This window comes from Anomaloglossus baeobatrachus, chromosome 4 (genome assembly GCF_048569485.1).
Source record: "Anomaloglossus baeobatrachus isolate aAnoBae1 chromosome 4, aAnoBae1.hap1, whole genome shotgun sequence".
NCBI classification, from domain to species: Eukaryota; Metazoa; Chordata; class Amphibia; order Anura; family Aromobatidae; genus Anomaloglossus; species Anomaloglossus baeobatrachus.
The window spans coordinates 55,228,785-55,254,684 of record NC_134356.1 but is presented as its reverse complement, the minus strand read 5'-3'; the positions used below and the strand labels follow the sequence as shown (position 1 = coordinate 55,254,684).

Here is a 25,900-nt window from a genome sequence, read left to right as displayed (position 1 = left end):
CCGCAAATTCTGGATTTAGGACTATGATGGAGGGTCCTAAATTAAAGTCCATCTAAATCAGTTCAAATAGATAACTTCCCTAATCTTTCCCAAATGGGGTAATTTATTCCTGTCTATGACCTCGGCACGGCACAGTGCACACATGGACAGTAACTAGAGTTCGATGGGCTTCGATGCAAAATGTGGACCTGGCCCCCCCGTCCCCATATATTGGACAGATGTATGTATGTATACATTTTTAGCATTGTAAATCCTATAAAGACATACGAGTTGTCCTCCCCATAGTAATGCCCCCCATCCTGTTCTAATGTACCCCACTCTGGGCTCCTTCCTGGTAAATATATCCCGCATCCTGGTATATATGCCCCCCCTTCCTGACATGTTTCCCATCCTGGTATATACTCTGCTCCTCCTAGTATATACTGTCTGCCTCTTGGGCCCCTCATGGTATATACTGTCCTCCTCTTGGTATATATGTTCCTCTCCTGGGCCCCTTATGGTATATCCTGTCCTCCTCCGGATATATACTGTACATCCCTCTCCTGGTATACTGAATATGTTCCTCCCCTTTGCCCCTCCTAGTATATACTGTCCCCCTCCTCGTATATACTGTCCCCTTCTGGTATTCATGTTTCTCTCCTAGGACACCAAAGGAGGGAAAAGGGGGGGGATGTTTCTCTCATACTATACATGTGAATCTCCTAGGCCCCTCCTGCTTTATACTGTCCTCCTCCTGGTATATATGTCCCTCTCCTGGGCTCTCCTGTTATATACTGTCCCCCTTCAGGTATATACTGTCCCTCTCCTGGACCCCTTCTGTTATATACTGTCCCCCTCCTGGCATATATCTTCCTCTCCTGGGCCCCTCCTGGTATTTACTCTCCCTCTCCTGATATATCCTGTATTGACCCTCCCGGGCTCCCATGTCGCATGACGTACTCTTCTATAGCAGGCCCGCAGTGTCCGGCAGCCCTCATCGGCGTCTGTAATATGGCAACACATGACGTTATTGTCATGCACAGCCTCAGTGATGGGGATGCAAATGTTAGCTGCCAGCTGGCCTGGCTGGCAGCGTGTATCGCAGTACTGGGACCTGATGGGTCTCTGCAGCACAATGCTTTTCAGCTAGATGTGCGGCTTCGGCTAGGAGGCCCCCTACACCCCCGGGCCCGGTCGCGATCCCTGTGACCGCTATCATTCTGCCCATGCACATGGAGGATCCGAGTAAACTCAGAATAAATACACTCAGGGGTGGTTTTCAAGCCTTTTTCAAGTGTGTTTCACCGCTGTCACAGCCCATCTGCTCCCTTCTCCCTCACAGCAGAATGCTGGAATCAGGGTATCTGCAGCACAAGCCTCCCCCCTGTTTGTAATATGACCGCCAGGTGTAGCAAGCGTGGCAGGGTGTGTTCTGACCTCCATGGGTCTGATGCACAACAAAAAACACACAAAAAGGGGAGCACTGGGGACACAAAAACAACGGGAGACCTTGGAACTAATGAGAAGAGTAGGTGGGCACTTCCTAACCTCCCTTGAACTGTCCATTCTCTCCTCACCAGTCCCTATATAGTCTCCGCAACTGTCACCGAACAGGAACTAGGGACCCTAGGAAGACCCTATAGTAACTATGACTAGTGAGGGGTAGGCGGGGTTCACTAAACCTCACCACTGCACTAACAACACACCAGGGAAGTAAAGACAAACAGGAGGAAAATAAACAAAAAAGGAAATAGGTTGAGCACAGAATCTTGACTTGCAGAACCTTCCTCAAAGGCGGCCAGGACACAAATGACTTTGTATCTTCAGCAGAGATTGCTGGGTAACACCACTATTTAAAGCTACTTAGTAAGTGCAGCTGATCACTGAGCAAGGAACTGCTTTGGGAAGGTGGCATTAGCAAAACTGACACTTAACCACTTCAGTGCCAAGAGAAATAAAACCCATTTCAATGAAGGGAGCCAGATGACAGGCTCCAGTCCAAAAGCTGTCACTGGCCTCAACATGCAGGGAGACTATCTTGATAATGACAAAACATAGCTAATTCCTGTTCCATTTGGGATTTAGATGAAGATGAAACTGATCAGCTGTTATGTGGTCTCTGCACATTATATCATTTGCATTGTATGGTGGAGGCAGCACTGTTGAGGATTATTTTTTAGATATATGTATGAAAGTATTTGCACAAAATATGGCACTGTTCCTCGGACATTATACTGATATGCTTTGTATGGTAACTTGTACATTTTATGGGGAGGAAGGGTTCCAACAAAAGGTACTACATAGGACAATATCCAACTTGGCTGAACCGGAAATTACTCATCCTGCTCAAATGAAACATTCACAGGCTTAGCAAGGGTTAATCCTGATGAAAGAAGAAATGAGATATTGTTTCAGAAATAAGTGACATTGATAATCCACAACAAAGAACAAGGATCGATTGATCATTAATAATCAATTAAGTGTATTTTTGGAATGAATTGACAATATTGTACTAATTATTTTAAGGGATTGTCCAGCACCTCGACAACTACTTTTTAAATTAAGTAGTTCCACTCTCCTCCTGCACTGGTGTGTATAGGGAAGTAGCAAGCCGATGGCGAAAGGTAAGGGAAGGGGATCCCTGCATCTAGGGAGAAGGAAGATGGTGACACCTGACCAAACCTACTGCTGGTCCCTGGAGTCCCTCACCAGCCTAGAGAGGTTCCGCAACTACATGCTGAGCCGGATACCTGGCCATCCCTAGTGCTGGACCCTAAATAGGGAACGGGTGGGATGAGCTCTTCATCAACTCTACTAAACACTAAAGGAAGACACAAGGAGGACCCACAGAGGGAAAGTGCATGAATTATCTACAGATGACTCAGGTAGAAGTTCAGCAACGATACTACAAATGAGAGCAAGCCATTTGCTTGCAATCAGAGCTAGACTTAACTGAATAATATCACCAGCACCAGTCTCAGGAAGAAGGGAGTAATTAAGCACCTCTGGGTGGAAGTCGAGCTCCTGCTGGGTCCAAAAGGGGAGAGATGAAAATCCAGCAGGAAAGCTACTTATTACAATGAATACTGACAGCAGAAACAATAGAAAGTCAGGGAGCATTTTGCACAGCTAAACGCTGTGACCTTCTATTGCCAGAAACCACAAGACTGTCTGCCACCTGTGACATGGTGCTAACCAGTGATGTTTTTGACTCCGTATCTCCTGGGGCTCGCATGACATTGTTAATCCACATGAGACCTGCAACCAATCAACTGTTATTGGGCTGCTGCACTCTAATTTCTTCCATTTGTCAGAGGTTAAAGCAGTAGTAAGAGCACAGCAACCAAATAGGAGCCGCTGATTAGCTGCAGGACTCATGTGACATAAAAATGTCATGTGATCCCTGGGAGACCCCCAGCCGATATTACTGGAGCAGTACTAGTTGAGGAGGTAAGTATATGGTGTTTTACGTTTTACAAGGGGGACTACTTCACCTAAAAAAGGCGTTCTGCAGGTAGTACACAACCGTTTAATAATTGAGCTGATATAGGTTTCAATTACAATTCAGTCTTTTTGTATTATATTAAATTTGTTTGTTTTTTTTTGTTCAACAGCAGATGCAAAAGGGCAAAAAGTTGCAACGTTTTTGCAAAAATACTCTTTGAATATAAAAAGGCAGCAAAAAGAGGGATAAAAATCTCCTCCAAAAATTCAGCAATTACAGAAAATAGAGGGCAGCAGTTATAACCTGCCCACGCCAGGGAACTAATGCACTGTTATATTTATATATCAGTGTAGGGACCCACAAGCATGAGGAGCCTTGACCCCTTCCCATATCCAGAAATTTCCTGCCCAATTCTAGCCTAATCCATACCAATGTGATCTGGCCTCTCATATTCGAGCCTACTTTTAAAGAGGTTGTCCACTATTTTTCCATTGATGGCCTATCCTTAGGGGTACTTTGGACACTACGATATCGTATACCAATATCAATAACTAAAAGTAGATATTGTTTTCAACCAAATATTTATACTACTTTTTATATATAAAACCATATACTTTATTATAACAATTGCACAAACATACATGGATTGGATTTGTCTGCTAACACAGAGGACAGTACTAAATTAATACAGGACACCCGGGGGATCGCCCACTTGGAGGCACTGAATTCCTGAATTAAGGCAAGGTATTTTATTCAAATCAGCCTATGTACCGTAGTATATGATAGAGCGCCAACACCTAGATCAAGGGTGTTCCCTCTTTCCTCTATTATAGGTTACTCTTTACGGCTGGCAAGCTTAGTGTGGTAATCAAATGAATCCTATCTAAGAGTCAAAGGCATTGTGGAGCCATAGAATTGTAATAGACAGACGCATATCAGTAAAGTGGAACGCCTGAGACCAAGTATGCAATTATTATTATTTTGCATGCCTGTTCACAATTGACATGCACTAATATCATGAATAATAAGGTGTGATCTGTCCTCTTGATAGATTTTAGCTATACTCCGGACACATCGGTGCTAAACACTGGATGAAACAAGCATCCACATAGGAGGTATAAACCATAGTCATTGACCACAGTATGATAGGGATATTAATCAATGATGGGTACTAATTGGGTATTTATATCCATGTAGGACATGTCCTTAACTTACACATTTTTGGGACATAACTCCAGTGAGTCAATACTCCCACACATCACAACCATCTTTTAAAGTGATGAAAAAAGGAGTCCACTAGCACGGGTTAGTATGAGTGGTCTAACATACACTCAAATGATTGAAATTACTCCTGGAGCCTAATGAGGGTTTTTATTCTGTGTTGTTTCAGAATTGCCAAAAAGAAAATCTTCAAGACCCAGTCACAAAGCCCCTGATGAGCCCTCAACTGTTTAAAGGGCAAAACGCGTCGGGCAGTCTTTGATACGGCTAGAAATAATTTTAGGCATTTCTTGAATAGCGAATTATTAATATCTAACTCTCTATATCTAATACTGAGCACACAGACCTAAATGACAGCTCCTGACCCTAAACCCCCAATCCTCAGCGGTTATATTGGTGATACAGACAAATTAGCCATTACTGACTGAGCACCCCCCTTTTTCCTCACTGTGGTGTTACTACTGTTGGGGTGTTTCATTCTTGAGGGGAGTACACTTTGAATACGCAGGGAGGGATTACCTAGGGTCAGTCGTCGTGGAACAGGGGCGTCTCTCTTATTAGGACGCCGACCCCTGTCGTAAGGTAGGAAAAGGAATAGGGTCAATTATCCTTCCTTTCCTCCCTGATTTTAAACAATCCATGTATGTTTGTGCAATTGTTATAATAAAGTATATGGTTTTATATATAAAAAGTAGTATAAATATTTGGTTGAAGACACTACGATATCGCAGGTGCGATGTCGGTGGGGTCAAATCGAAAGTGGCGCACATCCGGCCTAGCTGTTGACATCGGAGTATGTGAATCGTTTTTACTACGATTAACGAGCGCAAAAGCGTCGAAATCATATGATCGGTGTAGTGTAGGTCATTTCCATAATTTCGGAAGGACCGATGTTACAATGTTGTTCCTCGTTCCTGCGGCAGCACACATCGCTGTGTGTGAAGCCGCAGGAGCGAGGAACATCGCCTTACCTGCGTCCCGGCTGCAATAAGGAAGGAAAAAGGTGGGCGGGATGTTACGTCATGCTCATCTCCGCCCCCCTGCTTCTATTGGCCGCCTACCGTGTGACGCCGCACGACCCGCCCCCTTAGGAAGGAGGCGGGTCGCCGGCCAGAGCGACGTCGCAGCGCAGGTGAGTGCATGTGAAGCTGCAGTAGCGATAATATTCGCTACGCCAGCTATCACACGATATCGCAACTGCGACGGGGGCGGGGACTATCGCACTCGACATTGCTACCATCGGGTTGTGATGTCATAGTGTGCAAAGTACCCCTTAGGGTAGGCCAGCAACGTCTGATTGGCCGGGGTCTGACACTTACATCCTCACCGAAAGCAGGTGGCCGGAAATGCTCAGTTCCGGAGCTGCCCCCTCACCTGATAGCGGCCGCGGTCAGGTACTGGACATACACCTCCTACTGATTTGAATAGGAGGTGGATGTGCAGTACCTGGCCTTGACCGCTATCAGAAGATGGAGCAGCTCTGGAACTGAACATTTTCAGCCGCAACCGGCACTGAGAACATGTCGACAGAGGTGCCAGGAACACAACTGATCAGACATTGGTGACCTATCATAAGGATAGGCCATCAATTTGAACATAGTGGTCAACCTCTTTAAGTAACGCCCGTTGTGGCCCTATCTGGATGATAAGATGTTGTATACTCGGAGTACCACCACTGGGACATAGATCAAACACAGAAGCAAGGCTCTACAATTCCTTATCTACAAAAATAGCTGTTGAGCATGCGCTACACCTCTGTGCTCATTGTCTATGGGACTGCTCTCTAGCTATTTTGAGCAGTCCAATAGGCAATAAACGTAGCAACGTCTGTACTCAACTGGTGCTCAATCCAGATAGGGCATGACCGAGACCCATTCTAGGAATCGCTGGGGTCCCACCAGTCATCAGCAAGTTAAATAATAATTTTCCAGCTTGGTACAAACCCGTTAAGTAATCAGATTTCTAACAAAATCTTCTTGCAAAATCTAATAGAGGCTGCAATTTTCTCAACAACCACTGGGCGTCCACACATAGACACATATAGCATAATCTTCTCCCAACAGAGTTAAGTTGTTTTATATATTTTTTAAAAAGTTGGAAATCTGACACCATCATCTTGAGGATCTCGAACCAAGAGAAAAAATAAGAAAATGGTGAAACTAAACAGACAACAGAAGGAACAATATCCCCCCCCATACATATTCCCCTCGCCGATCCTCTTGTAGCATATGGTTTGGGACTGACTGGGGGAAAATCCTTCATAATGGGATTTTAAAAGCCAGAATTGAAAAACAAATCTTAATTATATACGTCATTCCAAAATTGTGACATTGCTCCCAGGAGCTTGCAATCTAAGCAGTATAAATTACAGGTCAGGTTACATGATTACACACGTACATAATTTATGTTGTGGCAGAAAAGGCCCAATGTCCTTTACATCTGTCAGATGTGTTATGGTGTCTGCCTGTGCCGCCCTCTGACCCATAGCAATAACCGAGAGCAGAGTCCTCCCCTCCAGCTGTGATTACCCTGGCAGTGTCAGCGCTGCGTACAGTTACTGGGTGTGGAGCTTTCTGCAATTACTTTCTCTTTTGGACTACAAGTGTCTTCTGTAAGTAAAAGTATTTTTAGCTGATAATAACAGCCTGTGATCCCCTTCATTGTGCCTTTGTCATTACACCCAGAACATCTCTGAAGCCACTTAAGGGTTTGTTCACACATTGCGTTTTTGTTGCTTTTTTTCTGCAGCAAAACCTACTCTGTTGGCAGTAAAAAAGCTGGTTACGAAAAGCAAGATTTGCTGGGGTTTTGCTGTATTTTTGTTTCTTTTTTGGCTAAATTTTTGCTGCTTTTTTTGGCTATGTTTTTGCTGCATTTTTTTTCTTTTTTGGCTACATTTTTGCTGCATTTTTGTTGCTTTTTTGGCTATGTTTTTTGCTATATTTTTGTTGCTTTTTTGGCTATGTTTTTGCAATATTTTTGTTGCTTTTTTGACTGTTTTTGCGGCATTTTTGTTGATTTTTTTGACTACGTTTTTATTATATTTTTGTTGCTTTTTTGGCTACGTTTTTGCTGCATTTTTGTTTCTTTTTTGGCTACATTTTTATTGTTTTTTTGGCTATATTTTTGCTATATTTTTGTTGCTTTTTTTATTACATTTTTGCTGCATTTTTGTTGCTTTTTCTGGCTACGTTTTTGCTGCAGTTTTGTTGCTTTTTTTGGCTACATTTTTACTGCATTTTTGTTTCTTTTTTGGCTACAGTTTTGCTGCATTTTTATTGCTTTTTTGCAATGTTTTTGCTGCATTTTTGTTGGTTTTTTTGGCTATGTTTTTGCTATATTTTTGTTGCTTTTTTTACTACGTTTTTATTGCATTTTTGTTGCTTTTTTGGCTACGTTTTTGCTGCACTTTTGCTGCGTTTTTGCTGCATTTTGTTGCTTTTTTGGCTGCATTTTTGCTGCATTATTGCTGCGTTTTTTTTGTTGCCTTTTTTGCCTATGTTTTTGCTGCCCTTCTCGTTGCTATTTTTGGCTGGTTTTTTTGGTACGTCATTTTTCTACAGTACAGTACATACAGGGTGGCTTTAATTAGTGTCAGATCCTATCTGCCCCTATATTTGTAGACTTTTAGTCAAGGAGAGCATGACACTAGGATAGGGGCCCATCACGAAAGGTCACCTAGGCCGCGGTTGATGGGCTCACATGAATTGACCAATATTATTTTTTTTAAGTATATTCTATATACTGTAGCATTAGGCTATGTGCACACGTAGAAGATTTTTTTCATGTTTTGGCAGGAAAAAGACTGCTGAAAAAAAGTACGTTTTTATCCTTTTTTATCCACTGAGATAGGGAAAACACAGGAAAAAAAAAAGCAGAACGAATTAACATGCTGCTTCTTTTTTTCTGCAACAAAATCTGCAAGAAAAAAAGAAGCAGCGCGTGCACAAGACTTCAGGATTCTCATAGACTTTGCTGGTATGCGTTTTTCCTTGCAGTATTGCTTAATATCTGCAAGGAAAAAAGCATAAAAAGCAATGTGTGCACATAGCCTAAAAATTCAGTTTAAATTTCATATATTCTATGTTTGCATATGTCTTGGCGCTTACAAAGTTCTGCTGTATCTTTATGTTTCTGTTTCATGTTAATTTAATTAATGACAGCTTTTGCGCTTTTGGACTTTCCCATTGCTTTCAATGGTGAAAAAAAAACGCTGCAAAAAGCTGAAAGAACCAACATGCTGCTTCTTTCAGAAACCCATCAGTTTTCCATTTTAGTCACAAAATATAGCGATACAAGTGATCCCTCAGCTATCACTGGAGTTACGTTCTAGAGACCCCCCGCGAAGTAGCAGAGTTATTTTTTTTTATTATTTACCTATATTTTTCAGATTATAAGACGCACTTTTCCTCCCACAAATTTGGGAGGAAAATGAGGGGTGCGTCTTATAAGTCGAATGTAGCTTACCAGGGGGGTGGAGAGGGGTCACAGGAGGCAGGGGAGATGCTGCGGGCAATGGACTGTGCACTGTGCTGCGGACAGTGAGGCAGGGGCCATCCTGAAAATGTTGGCAGTGCGGGCTTCAAATAATGGCGCCCGGAGTCAGCGCATGCGCAGATTGAGCTCTCTGCTCAAGATCTCATCTGCGCATGCGCCGCCTTCAGCCCATTGATCTCCAAGAAGCGGACTTGAGGAAAGTGGCTCATGCGCAGATGACATCTCGGTTTGTCATTGAACTGATAGCGCAATCTGCGTATGCGCCAACTTTGGGAGCCATATCTTTGAAGCCCGCACCGCCAACAGTTTCTGGATGTTCCTCCTTCCTCACAGCACCCACAGCCAGCATCTGGGACGCCCGCCACCACTGCCCCTGCCTCCTGTGACCCCACCCCGCCACCGCTGCCGCCTCCCCACCCCCCAGGTATCCGCTATACAGTGAAGCCGCAAAAAGTGAACCACGATATAGCGGGGGACAACTGTAGTGTGCATGAGATTACTTGAATCTCATTGGTTTTGCTGGTTCTGTAAAAAGAATTGCATAAAGCTCACAATAAATGCAGCAAAAACTATTAAGCAATTGCATAAGTAGCAATTCCATGTAACACTAATAGAAAAATGAAGTGAAGAATTTAAGGTCACACCACCCTGTGTTAGAGCTGTTAACAGATATATCTGCTAGGGCGGCCTGTATCATGTCAGTGCCATGATGACAGACTCCCCGCACCTGTCAGCACAGGACAACTGACTGTCAGCACTGCAGAGGCAGAATACAGACTGCAATGACTGCTATGTTCATATCTTAATTGCAGCATTTTCAATACAGATTTTTAAAAAATTTGGGGACACGTCTATGGGCACAATGATGTATGTGTCACGTGCGAGAAAATCTAGGGTGATTGTACTGGTTTATAATGATAAATTCAAAAACTGTTCAAAATGGGTCTGTAGTACATAGATATATGCAACAATATCTTTATATAGTGCCCACATAAACAGTAGCGTTTTCCAATTAAATCTGAACAGAAGAACAAAGCATTAACCAAACCTGCTGTTAAAGTGGGGTATAGGCAATTCACTAAAGCCCCCTATTAATTAGGCTAATGTTGGCCGCACCCACCGATATCCACATGTTCAGACGACACCCTCACAGAGGTCCACAACCTTTATGACCTTGAGAGCCACATTCAGTTCAGAGAGAGGGTCGCGAGCCATATCCAGCTCCTGCCCCTCACAGTAGTGATACCCAGAGCCCTCATGATTGGTATAATGACAACCAAAGCTTCTCAAGAAATCATACCGAGGTAGTATACCAAGATCCAGGGGATCCTAGCCTACACCCATCCAGATCTGCTCTTCTATGTAGACATACTCACAAAAGTCACCACCTGTAGACCTGCTCTTCATAGCTGTTTGGTAGACCAGATGTTTATGCACCAAGTTGGCAGACAGCTGCTAGCCACACATAAAGGGTCAACGAGCCATGTGGCTCCCGAGCTATAGGTTGGGGACCCCTGCTCTAATATGTTTGGGGGAGCCAGTTGATCGCTGGGGGAAATGTCGATTGTGGACGTCTAATTTTAGACAACCAATCCCTTTTATATCATGGAGATAAGCCTCTGGTCAACATGTCTGTTAGCAGCTTTCTCACCGAGAACATAGGAGAGCTCAGCAGAGCGAGAGCTCCTGTGTATGGGAGCCACTGGTGGACCCAGACAGAAGAGGGTCCCTGTGCAAGTACAATATGTGGGCCCTTTGCAGCCTAAGAGCTCATCAAAATGCATATTTCCACATGGTTTGGAGGTGGAAATGTCCCCCTTACCTCTTGGGCACCTGTGCAGACTTACCGGTTGCACCAATGATATTTTGATTGCAAGCCTTATTGGGGACAGTGATGTATGTAAAGCGTTATGGAATGGATGGCGCTATATAAGAGAATAAATATTATTATTATATTATGTACGCTCCTGTTTAGAGCGCTGACTTAGATGACTGTCAGCCGAACGATCGGTCGAAGCATTCTTTGTCCTCTAATGTGTATGTCCTGCCTAACAGTGCCAATTTCTGTCCAACTGAACCAATATCAATCTAAATTTGTGCACGGAAAGGGCCAGATGATCTAACTGAAGTATGTATTAAGAACACTGATATGATGTGTAAAATTTAAGGCCGCCATAAGAAAATCAATAGACTAGACTATGATGGGTGCAAATGGGTCTGGAAGAAACAAGGGAAAAAAAAGGGCTAACGGATCAAGAAATTGGAGGAACTGTCAAGTTTGGTGGAGGAAGCCTGATAATATGGGAATGTTTCACAACCAAAAGGTGTTGAATACTTGACCAGGATCGATGGTGACCTCAATTCTGAGCTATATGTGAGTGTCCTACAAGATGAGTTACTTCATACACTAGAGTACTATGGGTATGAAAAGGACTACATAGTGTTCCAGCAGGACAATGGCCAGAAGCACACGTCAAGATTGGGGAAGAAATGATTCAATGACAATGAAGTAGAGGTGCTGGATTGTTCCCACAGTCCCCAGACCTTAACCCAATTGAACACTTGTGGATAGAGTTAAAGAAAAAGCTGTATACATCCCCAAGTGAGCCGACCAGTATACACCAACATTGGGAACGTGTAGAATAGGCCTGGGATCAGATTTTGGTGGAGACATGTTTGAATCTGATTGAGAGCCCAGAAGCAGTCAGGAGTGGTGAAAGCCAAAGGTGGATTTACAAAATGCAAACAACGTAATATAAATTTAGATTTTTAGGAGCAAAACAGTAACAATGCAGTGACATAACAAGAATACAGTATATATAACTAATCATATGCTAAATAGCTGGAAGTCAAATTTATGTATGAGATAGCCAAAATGATTGTCTATAAAATGAAAGTTCACGGTCAAAGCTGTAGTGGATGTGCGATATGGAGCCTGAAAGTCAAAAGTTCAAAAGATTATTACTACAGATGTGGGAATAGTGACTACTCGTGTTCATATAATGCTTACCGAATACCGAGTACTATTCCAGAAAAAAAGAGTAATCCAGCTCATCTGATCCAGGAAGACCACTAGATTAGGACCGTGCAAGGTCAGCAAAAACTTGAGACTGACTAAGGAGATTGACTAAGAACTAGACGTTCGAAACGTGTCCTCTGTTTTGGACTTGTTCGTGACCTAAATGGACTTTTTTAATGATAATTATTAAAATTGTATTTTTATATTAATTTTTTCTGGACCTGTTTGCTGGAATTACCGCCTTGGATATCGAGTACTATTCTAGTATTCGTCACAACAAGAAAAATGCTCTGGTTCCCCTCTGACTTGCTATAGGTTTGTTATTCGTGACGAATACCGAAATGGAACTTTGAGATCTGTTACGAACAATCCGAACACGAATAGTTACTATTGGCCATCACTAATTGTTACCCTTTTGCTCTTCAGCGTTTTAGCCCTAGAGTGACTACAAAGACTCGAGCTTCCTAATATTTTCCAAATGAGCTATTCTAGAAAGGCTTGGGGATCCGTTGAGTAGATGTGTGAACTTATCTCCCCCTTCATCACCCATAGTGTACTTCTACACCCCAGTCTACACACTTATCTACATCTCCAGCGGACTAATTCATTCAATATGTATGAAATATACCATATGCCGGGCTCTGCAGACAATAGGTGCTCTGTGTAATAGACTCCCCTCTCCACACCCCCTTCTCTCCTCCTCATGCTCCTTCTCCCTGCCTTCTTCCTGAGCCCTGGGCTGCTGAGTGACACAGGGAGAGTGTCTGTATGAGCTGCTCTACTCTTCATTGTGGATAGGTGGATGCAGGAACACAGGGAGCCTTGTGCAAAAACCCTATAGAGAAGGTAAGATCCTGATTAGTGATGCAGCAGTGATGGGACAGGGAGGGGGCGACTGACAACAAGAGAAACTGCAAAAGTTACACTGTGTTCTTGTGGCTGATGTGCACAGATGCAGCTGTGCATTGTATCCAGCAGCACGCTACATGCATGGATTTGACAGATGTAGTGAAACTAAGTTTTCTGCTTCCTCCACATATTGTCATTGGGAAACTCTGCTACTTTCTATACTTTCTATTGACTATGTATACATTATAATCACTATGGAAATATATGGAGGTAGAACAACAACCTGCAGCTGCTTTCTCTGCAGTATATAGCTAGGATGGATATAGGGTTGCAGGTGTTCTCAGATTTTAGAGTCCATCCACAGGATATATATATACATATATATATATATATATATATATATATATATATATATATATATATATATATATATATATATATATATATATATACTGTGTATATATATATATATATATATATATAATATGCCGCAGTGTGATGGCTATAGGGTTGCAGGTGTTCTCAGACTTTTTAGTTCATCCACAGGGGATATATATATATATATATATATATATTTTTATATATATATATATATATATATATATATATATATATATATATATATATATATATATATATATATATATATAGTGTGTGTGTGTGTTATATATATATATATATATATATATATATAACATATGCCGCAGTGTGATGGTTATAGGGTTGCGTTGCAGGTGTTCTCAGGTTTTATGGTTTACCAATAGGATATACTGTATACTGTATACATATACGTCACAGAATGAATGGAATGCTAATTCATGTCATCAATGAATCTGAACGTGTTTAGAGTGATAGTTATTCATATGATATCAGCAGACAGTTGTTATTTCCATTGATTGGGTCTGCATTGTTTGTACTTTGTAGTAAAGAGTCCAAACCATAGATCATAACATCACAATGAGTTGTGCAGATTAATAACTCATCTACTATTGATTTTTGGGATTTATACCGTATTCTCAGTATGTACATGAGGTGAGGGCCTCATTTCTACCTTCAAACCTGTTTGTCTGCGCCAATGTGTATATATATATATATATATATATATATATACTGTATATATATTAGGGGCGGACATATCATTGGTGTAGCCTGGGCAGCCGCACAGGGGCCCAAGATATTAGGGGGCCCATTTCGAACTCCAAAGCTGGTGGAATTGCATTTGATGACTTTGTGGACTGCAAAGGGCCCATATACTGTACTTGCACATGGTCCCTTTTCTGTTTGTGGTGTCTCCCAATATATATATATATATATATATATATATATATATATATATTATATCTCAGAGGCAGACATATCATTGGTGCAGCCTGTACGGCCGCACAGGAACCCAAAAGATTAGGGGGCCCATGTATATCTCCAAAGCTGGTGGAATTGTGCGTTTTGATGAGTGTTTGGAATGCAAAGGACCATATACTATTCTTGCACATGGGTCCTTTTCTGTTTGTGTCCGCCAATGTATGTATATACACAGGAGCCCAAGAAGTTAGGGGGCCCATTTCTACCTCCAAAGCTGGTGGAATTATGTATTTTGATGACCTCTTGTGCTGCAAGGGGCCTATATACTGTCCTGTCCTGGGGGCTCTCTTCTGTCTGTGTCCGCCTATATATATATATATATATATATATATATATATATATATATATGTGTGCATAGCTAAGGAGAGTATAGTGAGGGCATACGCTCTGGGTACCGGGGCACCAGTGAGGCCTTCTGCCCCAGCCAGTGTATTTAGATACACAGCTGGGACCCCTGAATTTTTCCCAAGGTGTAGGACAGCAGCTACTATGCTACATTTGCATATATAGGATGTGATAAATCGCTTAATCTCTTGATGTTTCTTCGCGACGTCTGAGTGGTCCCTACATTTACTTTGTCGGGCGTTCCGTCACTTTTGGCAAATATGGAGCTTCTTAAAAATAATGGCCTATTTAGGAAGGCCAATAATAATCAGTGAATGAGTAGGAACACTCATTCACAACTATTGACCTGTCTGAAGAGGCAAGCAATAACATGACGAACATGCTTGTTCATTGGGTATGATAATTCATAAACCGGCTTAAAAATCAATGTTATCAACAGCACATCACCTTATGAAAACAGGACAAGTGCTGCTGATAACATGATATTCTATGAGCATAGAAAGATCTTACTAATTTGTATGTAAGGTTTGGAAGTTATACCCTATCTATAGGATGGTTGATAGCTTCCCGATTGCTGGGGTATGAACACTGGGATCCCCACTGATCCCTAGAAGCGGAGGGTCTAAATAGGTCAGTCTGAAGTCCATTCATTCTTATGGGAGTGACGAAAATCAGCCAAGTGCATGATTAACTCATGGGGCTATTTAGAGCACCAGTTCTTGGGATCGGTGGGGACCCCAGTGGGTAGACACCCAACGATTGAGACGGTCTGTATGTAGCTGATCGGTGGGTGGGTATTCACTGCGAGTGGAAGAAAAGCGATTCCGGCAGCTAAATAGGAAAGGGTTCTTTACAGTTAGAGCAGTCAGACTGTGGAATGCCGACCACAAGAGGTAGTAATGGCAGATACTATAACAGCTTTTAAAAAAGGACTGGAGGATTTCCTCAATACACATAACATTGTTGGTTATAAGTGACTTAGTGACAAAATGTATAATTTGTGGAGGAAGGTTGAACTAGATGGACCGAGGTCTTTTTTCAACCTATGTAACTATGTAATGGCCTGAATCGGCCCGTATAAAAGGGACATACATCATTTGAGTCCATAAAATGCTACTAAGGTCATTTGTGCAATGGAATCAGCACAGTGTCAACGAAAATGTGAACAGAAACTTCAAAGGATTGGCCAATTAATATTATTTATCATCTATATCAACAATGATGATCACTGGGGTAACTGCCTGCTGATTCCGCCACCAATATTGAGCCCCCTGTATGAATGGAGCGGTTGTGAGCATGTGCAATCATCACTTTAAGAGAGTGAATGGTGGAGCAGTGGTTGCACATGCTCACTACGGCTCTCTTTGCAGTGATGACTTTTGGACCCGTTCTGATGATTGGTGCGGGTTCAAGTGATCGGACCACAAGGGATCATAAACTTATCACCTATCCGGTGATATATGCTGTTTATGGGACAACCCGTTAAAGGGGTCCTTGCACCAATTAACAGCGCCTTTCACATGGCCGTCACATCCGCCTTTATTGATTCTGTAGTCTGTTGCATAAGAAGTTTATCTCCTGTGACTTATCTAGAAGAACATGATTGTCACACGTGAGAAACCAAGGTAGAAAAAAACGAAGATGCAGGTAGGGCAGTGCTGCGTAGCCAGGTCATTACTTTTGTATGTTTAGGGGGCGTTCTGTGCATAATTTCCATACAATCTTCTTATCTCGGTGCTCGCAGTGCTGTCACATCACAAGGAGGTGTAGCTACAGCTTCCATGATGGATTTCAGATTCATTTAGCTTCTCTTTATGCTTTCACTGCAAGTTTAAAGCTAGTCATGGACATTAGATAGCTGAGTGACACCATAGGAGTCGATGTAGGGGCATCGCTACAGAGAGGGCAAAGGTAGACATCACACTCCAGCCTGACAGAGTCCATGTGCAATATATACCACTGCCTAAAGATTCAGGTTACACCGCTGAAACAGTGAACTTTTATATGATGTTTGGCATGTACTACTGTCGCGGGCGGCGGGGCGCTGCGCTCGCTAACGCTCGGGTCCGGTGCTGCTGCTGCTGCTCGAGCAGTGGGCCACATCCGGGGACTCGAGCGTCGCTCTTCGCCCGTGAGTGAAAAGGGGGTGGTTAGTTTGGGGATTTAGTCCGAGACGCCACCCACGGGTTGTGGTAAAGGTGGGCACCACCGCTGCTGGTGACGGGGATCCCGGGAGCGATGGTAGGGAGCAGCTGGGATGTTGTTTTCTCCCTCCGTGGGTAGGGGTTGGTGGTCCCTGGGCCCGGTGGTGTGACGGGGAGGCAGGGTCGGTGAGGTGCAGGGTTGCAGGGACAGCACAGCGCGGTGCCGGATGGCACGGGTGTACTCACTCAGCAAGAGATGCACAAAGTCTCTGGTAAACCAAACGGCTGGATGGACGGGTCCTGCAGCCGGCTGCAGTGTCTCTCCCCGGACAGGTGATGGTGGCTGTCTTTCCCTGCACCTTGGTGTACTGTCTTGACTACGATGGGTTCCCAACGGTAGTCCGCTCCCCGGTGTATGGATGCAGGAGGAGCTCGTTTTGCCCGCAGGCGCTGACCCTTTGGTCTCTAGCCTGTGGCGGTGGCTGTATACCCTCACGGTGCGGACGGTTGCCTTCTGACAGGACTTGGGTAGTTAGGAAACCCCTGAGGATCCTGTCACTCTCGGATTTGACTGTTAACGGCGGCTCCAAGCCTAGTCGGGGTCCGATGGCCCTGCCTGTGTGTGCTAGCTTCACTTCGCTCCCCGGTTCGGTACCGGCGGGCCACCGCCCGACCCCGGTCCTACGGTTCCATGTTGATCCACCACTCCTGCAGACGGCCACCACCTTGCTGTCAGTGCCTGGGCTCCTACGAAGGCACCTCAAGTGTTTACTCCTCACTCCTCTACTCCTAAACTCAACTGTCACTTTTCCCGCCTCCAGGCCTGTGAACTCCTCGGTGGGTGGGGGCCAACCGCCTGGCTCCGCCCCACCTGGTGTGGACATCAGACCCTGGAGGGAGGCAACAAGGGTTTTTGTCTGACTAATGTAACTGTCCAGGGGTGGGGGTGTGTGTGTGTTACCTGTGGCTACCTGGTTAGTCCAGGGCGCCACACTACTATACACACAGACTTCTAAGGAAAAGTCTGGCCTTGTTCCCCTTGCATCCAATTAGGTATCATATTTTATTTCTCAGTTTTGAGGGCCTTGTTGCCCATAGCAACCAATTAGAGATCAGATTTTATTTTTTTAGTCTTGAGGGTTTTTTTAAGGACTTTATTAGGCTGATTTGCTCCAAAATCCTCATCAGAATCCGCTTCAAACACATTTGGAACTCTCTTCCCATTCATTTCTATGGACAATCCACTTTGCTCATTATAAGTTTTAAAAAATGTCTAGCAGGAAAAAAAAAACAAAAACGTGCCTGGCCCTACTTTGAAGCGGATCCCAATGAAAAACTAGGTAAGTACTGTCAAATTAAAAGGCCTTAAAAGAAAAAAAAATCAAAGTAAAATTCTTTCAAAACGCTTCAGGAAAACAAAAACTCACATAAATGGAGCATTTTCTTATGTATTATCCACTTAAAAATCCTATAATTCCCTCAAAAACCCAGTGTGAATGTAGCCTAAAACCTCTTTGGCAAAATGAAAGCTGCTCCATGATAGGTTGCCGTGGGCAACAAGGTTAGGTTTGATATGCAAGGCCCAAGAGGCCTACAAGAAAATGTCAGACCAGATTAGAGGTTAAATAAACAAGGCCCCATTTTTGCTTTGTAGACGCCATATTGTACATGGCTCGTGTAGAAAGAAACCCAGAGGTTCATTGTGACAAAACGAGAGCTCCTAGTCCTTTCAATAAACTTTATTTACAAAAAACAGGGCAAACAAGTTTGGAAGCAAATGCCCTAAATTTATGATGATTCACCCATTAATTAAATGCAGTATAGCAAACACAACTAATTTTATAATAGTGATTAGTAAAGGTCATGTAAAAACATATTTATAGACTGTTTATTGGGATATATTGCGCTATTTAAAGGGGATGTCCAGATTAAAAGATTGCTGAGGTCACCGATATCAGATCGTTGGGGGCCGACACCAGTAATGCCTACCAATATCTGCTCTTAGAGATAAACTGCAGTACCAACAGCAGCCACTAGGCTCATATGGAGTAGTAGTGTTATGCGGGCGTCACACGATACGATCTATCGTGCGATCGTACCCGCCCCGTCGTTTGTGCATCACGGGCAATTAGATGCCCATGGAGCACAAAGTCGTTGAACCGCCGTCACGCGTACTTACCTACTGAGCGACGTCGCTGTGGGCGGCAAACATCCACTTCCTGAAGGGGGAGGGATGTTCGGCGTCACAGCGACATCACACAGCGGCCGGCCAAAAGAAGCGGAGGGGTGGAGATGAGCGGGAGGTAAACATCCCGCCCACCTCCTACCTTCCGCATTGCTGTCGGGAGCCGCGGGAAGCAGGCAAGCTGTGTTCATCGTTCCCGAGGTGTCACACGGAGCGTGTGCTGCCCTGGGTATGATGAACAAGTGGCGCAAAGAAGAATAAACGACTTTTTAAAAATGAGCGACGTGTCAACGATACACAATTTGTGAACGTTCTGCGTCGCTCGTAGGTGTCACACGGGACGACGTAAACGATGCCGAATGTGCGTCACGAAAACCGTGACCCCGACGACATATCGCATGATAGATCGTCTCGTGTGACGCCTGCATTAGTCTATGTTCACACAAGGCGTTTTTGGTGCTTTTTTGTTTGTGGGTAGCAAAACCTGATCTCTTGGCATTAAATAAAATAGACTGATGTGTTCATTGTTCTATATTGCATTATTTAAAGGGGAAGTCCAGACTAAAATATTGATGAGGTCACCATTATCAGATCGTTGGGGGTCCGACACCTGTTATGCCCACCGATCAGCCAATATCTGTTCTTACAGATAAACTGCAGTACCAACAGCAGCCACTAGGTTCATATGGAGGAGTAGTGTTAAGGGGGCTTTACACGCTACGATATCGTTAATGTTTTGTCGTCGGGGTCACGTTGTTAGTGACGCACATCCGGCGTCATTAACGATATCGCAGCGTGTAATACTTACCAGCGACCTTAGGCGACCTCAAAAATGGTGAAAATCGTTCACCATGGACAGGTCGTCCCAAAGTCAAAAATCGGTAAGGGTTGTTTAGCGTTGTGGTTCATCGCTCATGCAGCAGCACACATCGCTATGTGTGACACCGCATGAGCGAGGACCGTCTCCTTACCTGCCGCCGGCCCCAATGAGGAAGGAAGGAGGTGGGCGGGATGTTACGTCCTGCTCATCTCCGCCCCTCCGCTTTGATTGGCCGGCCGCTTAGTGACGTTGCGGTGACGTCGCTGTGATGCCGAACGTCCCTCCCCCTTGAAGGAGGGATTGTTCGGCAGTCACAGCGCCGCCGCTGACCAGGTTAGTATGTGTGACGCTGTGTAGCGATAATGTTCGCTACGGCAGCGATCACAAACAATCGCATGCGCGACGGGGGCGGGTACTTACACGGTCGCTATCGCTAGAAATTGCTAGCGATATCGCTACCGTGTAAAGCCCCCTTTAGTCTATGTTCACACAGGGCGTTTTTGATGTTTTTTGGGGGCTGCAAAACTTGATCCCATGATCCCAGTAAAGAAGCTGGATATTTTGCTGCGGTTTTTTTGCTTTTTTGTTGCATTTTTTTGCTGCGTTTTTGGTGTCATTTGTCTGCAGTAAATGATTGAATAAAGTTAAGGCCACTTTACACGCTGCGATATCGGTATCGATATCGCTAGTGTGCGTACCCGCCTCCATCGGTTGTGCGACACGGGCAAATCGCTGCCTGTGGCGCACAACATCGCTCAGTTACGTCACACTACTTACCTGCCTACCGACGTCGCTGTGACCGGCGAACCGCCTCCTTTCTAAGGGGGCGGTTCGTTCGGCGTCACAGCGACGTCACTATGCGGCCGCCCAATAGAAGCGGAGGGGCGGAGATGAGCGGGACATAACATCCCGCCTACCTTCTTCCTTCCTCATTGCGTACAAAGAAAGACTAGTTAGTCTTTCTTTGTACGTTGTCCTGATGATGAGGACAGATGTGTCCTCGAAACGCGTAGACCTGTGTAAAAAATAATAAAGAAAAGGGATTTACTAACAAGCATCTGGATGCTCTATGGTTTGGCGCGGAATTTTAAACCTGCTCTCTCCTCTACCTCTTGGATTATATCTACACTGCGGGACCGCTGCCTTCCATATTTACTACGTGCCTTCATAGGGGTTGTGACTTGCACAACCCCATCAGGTGAGTGTTCTAACCCACACTTGCCCCCACGTGTCATACCGGGTAAGACTCTATTTTTGCGCCTTTTCTTTCCACAGTTATCTTCTTCCTCATTGCGGGCGGCCGCAGGTAAGGTGAGGTTCCTCGTTCCTGCGGTGTCACACATAGCGATGTGTGCTGCCGCAGGAGCGACGAACTACATCGTACACACAGCAGCAGCGATAATCGAGAATAGGGGGGCATGTCACCGATGAGCGATTTTGAACGTTTTTGCGACGATTCAAAAACGCTCATAGGTGTCACACGCAACGACATCGCTAAAGCGGCTGGATGTGCGTCACAAAATCCGTGACCCCAACGAGATCGCTTGAGCGATGTCGCAGCGTGTAAAGCGGCCTTTAGTGTCCTTCACCCAAAAAAGCAGAAACAACACGGCTGCGTTTTTTTTCCTCTCATTGCTTTAAATAATGAAAAAAAGCAGCAAAAACTCTGAAAAAACTGACATTGCTTCTTTCAAAAATGAAGCAAAACTGACATTTCAGTAAGGAAAAAAAGCAGGTTTGTGTCTGAGTGCTCGAGATTCCAGGAATCTCCTGTTTTACTCGTACTGTTTAAAACAGCTTTTTATTAGCATGTATTTGCATAAAACATGCAACATGGAAATTCCCATTGATTAAATTACTTTTCATCATCGCGTCATCGTAGTAATAAATGTATCTAGGGGATTTCAGATTATGGATATTTTACACTTACAGTAAGATAATAGGTGTATTTTTAGTTTTTATTACCATATGTTAAGTATACACGCAGTACATATGTACAGCCGTATATAAAAGGCGGAATGATTATACTATCTTGTAAATGTGCAACACCATAATATTTTCATTTTATTACGATTACCTTGACAATGTATGTAATTAGAGAATGCAACAAACATGAACCTAAGAGTCCAGAAATGCAAAGTATTTTATAACTACAGTTTGTCTCAATTATTGCCAAATAAATACATAAAAATTTAGATTCAATTGGCCGGCTTTTTTTCCCTTACCATTCAGCATGACATATTAGATGGACAGTATAAGGTTCCTCTTTGGGGTAATAAATTGCGCCGTTTAGGCTGCTTTCACACATCCGTTTTTTGCCGTACGGCACAATACGGCGCTCTGCAGAAAAAACGGAACCGGGTTTTTTTGCCGCCGGTTGCGTTTTTTCCCACATAGACTTGCATTAGCGCCGTATTGTGCCACATGGCCTTGTGTTGCGTCTGGTTTTTGCCGGATGCGGCATATTTAGCCCATGCGGCAGCCGGATGGAACGTAGGCGCGATTCACAATGCAAGCCTATGGACGACGGACGCGGCGTCCTGCGGCAAAAACCGCATCCGGCCGCCGGATGCGGTTTTTTGTACTGCGCATGCTCAGTATCAAGCCGCATCCGTTAAAAACCGGAGGGGCCACATGGGAAAAACGTATGCAACAGATCCGTTTTTTTCGACGCATCCGTTGCATAGGTTTTTGCCGCTCAGCACAAACCGGATGTGTGAAAGCAGCCTTATAGAGAACTTGTCACTTGCCAGAAATATATAACTATTTTTACTAGTATAAATGACGCTGTTCTGCTGATTCTGATGGGGGTTTTTTCGGGTTTTTTCTCCCCGCGATTGTCTATTTTTTAGCTATGGTCCTCTCTTTCCTGTATATAATAATAATATGTCTTCACTTATATAGAGTAATTAATTCCACATTAATTCGCTTTACATACATTGGCAACACTGTCCCCATTGGGGCTCACAATCTAAATAACTCCTATTCCTGTAGGCCAGAGGGGTATGATCCACAAAAAGACACCCACAGAGAACATTTAAAGGGGTTGTCCACTACTTTTACATTGATGGCCTATGCTTAGGATAGGTTATCAATGTCTGATTGGGCCAGGGTCCGACACCCCACACCCTGGGCCTTGCCGATCAGCTGTTCTTGGTCCCGGCGTTGGCAGCAGGTAACTAGAAATGCTCAGATCCGTCACTACTCTGTCTTCTGATATCAGGCACAGCTGGGTACTCCTATTGATTAGAATGGGAGGTGGATGTGCAGTACCCGGAAGACAGAGCAGCGATGGAACTGAGCATTTCCAAATGCCTGCTGCTGCCGCCGGGACCAGCAGCCGCTGATTGGTGAGGTATTGGAACCCGGCCAATCAGACTTTGATCACCTATCCTAAGGATAGACTGTCAATATAAAAGTAGTGGACAACCCCTTTAAAGAGGTTTTCCACTACTTCTACATTGATGTCCTAGCTTTAGGAGGGATAGGTCATCAATGTCTGATCCACTAGAATCCAATACCTGGCACCCCCACCAATCAGCTGTTCTTTGTGGCAACAGGGGGTCAGAAATGCTCAGTTCTGGGGCTGCTCCATCTTCTGATAGCAGCCACAGCTGAGTACTGGACATCTGTCTACCATTCAAATCAATAGGAGGCAGATGTGCAGTACCCGGTTGCAGCCGCTATCAGAAGATGGAGCAGCCCCAGAATTGAGCATTTCTGACCCCCTGTTGCCACAAAGAACAGCTGATTGGTGGGGATGCCAGGTATTGGACTCTAGTGGATCAGACATTGATGACCTATCCTAAAGATACGCCATTGTCGCGGGCGGGGAGGAGGGTGTCAGCACACCGCGCTCACCCCTTCTGCTCGGGTCCGGCAGCTGCTCCTGGTGGCTCGAGCTGTGGGCCGGATCCCGGGGTTTCTCGAGCGACACTCCTCGCCCGTGAGTGAAAGGGGATGTTTGTTGGGTGTGGGGATTGTTATAGTTCGTGACGCCACCCACGGTTGTGGTGATTGCACCACCGCTGCTCAGTGTGGGGGTCCCGGGGATGGTGATGCGGAGCAGCCAGGTGTTGTGTTGCCCCTCCGTGGGTAGGGGTTGGTGATCCCGGGGCCCGGTGATGAGATGTGGAGTGTAGGGCCTGGAGGGCGCAGGGACGCGGGGGCAGCGCTGTGCCTTGCGGCACTATGGTACTCACTCAGCCTGACACACGGACACAGTCTGTACGGTAAACCAACGGCTGGTAGGACGGTCCCACAGACGGCTGCACCTGCACTCCCGGTAGGTGACGGTGATGTCCCTCTTCCTTGCACCTGTGTTGTCTGATGGTAGCGGTGGATTCCCTCCGGTTACCCGCTCCCCGACTGCAATCTGGGCCGGAGGAGCTCTACACTTTGCCCGCAGGCGCTGGCCCTGGGGAAACTTGTGCCCTGGCGGTGGCGGTGTCTCCCCGGTAATGGTCGGGCTGTTGCCGTCAATCGGGACTTGGTTGTTGGGGGATCTGCGTCCCCGTCACTGACGGATTTGGCAAATTTGGCGACTCCTAGCCTTGCCGGGGTCCGAGAGGCCCCTGCCCTGGTGCTGACTGTCCTTCGGAACACTGCTCCAGACCACCGGGCACACAGCCAACGGGGTCCTTCCAGGAACTTCCAAACGGTCCCCCTCCAGACAGTCACCGCCGTTGCTGACCTTGCTGTTCTGGCCCTCACAAAGCTGGACCCTTCAGGCTGTCTTTCTCTTCTGTTACTTTGCTTGCTTTTCCTCCTTTACTACTTTCCTTCCTTCACTTTCACTTAGTTGTTTACTTGTGCCCTGTCTAGACTACTCCTCCACTCCTTCCACTTCCTCCTCCCTGACTAGACTGCCTGGTCTCTTCCTGCCTCCAGTGTTGTGAGCTCCTTGGTGGGCGGAGCCAACCGCCTGACCCACCCCCTGGTGTGCATCATCAACCTCTGGAGGAAGGCAACAAGGATTTGTGGTTAGCTGTGATGTGCCTACCTGGAGTGTGGGGTGTAGTGGTGTGTGACCTGTGTCCCCTGGCTTGCCCAGGGCGACACATTCCCCCTTAGCAAAATGCAGACCGTCCGCGGGCTGCCGTCCTACACCGGTTGTATTTTTCTGTAAAAAGGGGATAACAGGGTTAAGCAAACATAAATACATTTTTAATCAAAAACTCTTCCCAAGACGGGAGGCACATTTACTTAAACGTTGCAACGGTATACGGTCACGGTTTCCGCTCTCTCCCACCCAAGCAACCTGGCCCTGATGCTGCCCCTAAAACCCAGGCAGCACCCCTTGACCCACAGTCCAGCACAAGTTACCCGAGCGGGATCTGTCCTTCCCCTCCAGAGGGTAGCCACCGGTTCCTTTGGTGGCTGGGCCCTAGCCTGCTCTGCTCAGGGCCCTCCCTCCAACCTGCCTCTCCGGAGGCGGTATTGCGGAAACGGTAACGGTACCCAACATATTTACAAGCCACTTAACGTTTGTGGTGCCCTGCAAGTTCACGGGCTTGTCCATGGATAGTTCCCATGCAAAACTTAAACGGTCCCCACGGGGACAACGGTGCCGGCTCCTGCCGGTTGCTAATCACACGGTGAATCAGGTGAACTTCGGATCATTTTCACTTATCATTTGCAGAACTTTTTCAAACAACAACTTCAATGATGGTCCCAACGGGGACGGTGCAGCGGGCATCCGCTGCCCTACTCCGGCTCCTCTGCTAAGGCGAACCCATCCTCTGCCACTAGCACACCAAACAGGCACTGACATGCCTGCTGTGACAGGGGTACCCGGTACCCATTTCCACCGGTACGCGGGGTATGATAAACCACGGGGTCCCCCACATAGCGGGAGCGCTCAATTGCTCCTTCAGCCGCAACAGCGGGCCTGGAGCTGGGGCAGGAGTCGTCATCTCTTAGTCCTGCGTCAGGCGGGTTGCCGCCAGCTGCCGCAGCCTCCTGGCCTCCAGTATCCAACACCTCAGACCCTTCTACGGTAGCACGGGGCAGCAGATTAGGCGAGCTTACACGGAGG

At 45.4% G+C, this 25,900-nt stretch overlaps 1 protein-coding gene across 1 annotated transcript in view; it reads left to right on the top strand.

Moving 5' to 3' along the window:
- Positions 1–12,917: 12,917 nt before the first annotated feature.
- SYNPO (synaptopodin) overlaps positions 12,918–25,900 on the top strand; it is a 154,027-nt gene continuing 141,044 nt past the window's right edge. Inside the window, exon 1 of the mRNA XM_075344345.1 lies at positions 12,918–13,007. The gene's annotated coding sequence lies outside the window, so the exon portion shown is untranslated. The remainder of the gene's footprint in view (positions 13,008–25,900) is intronic.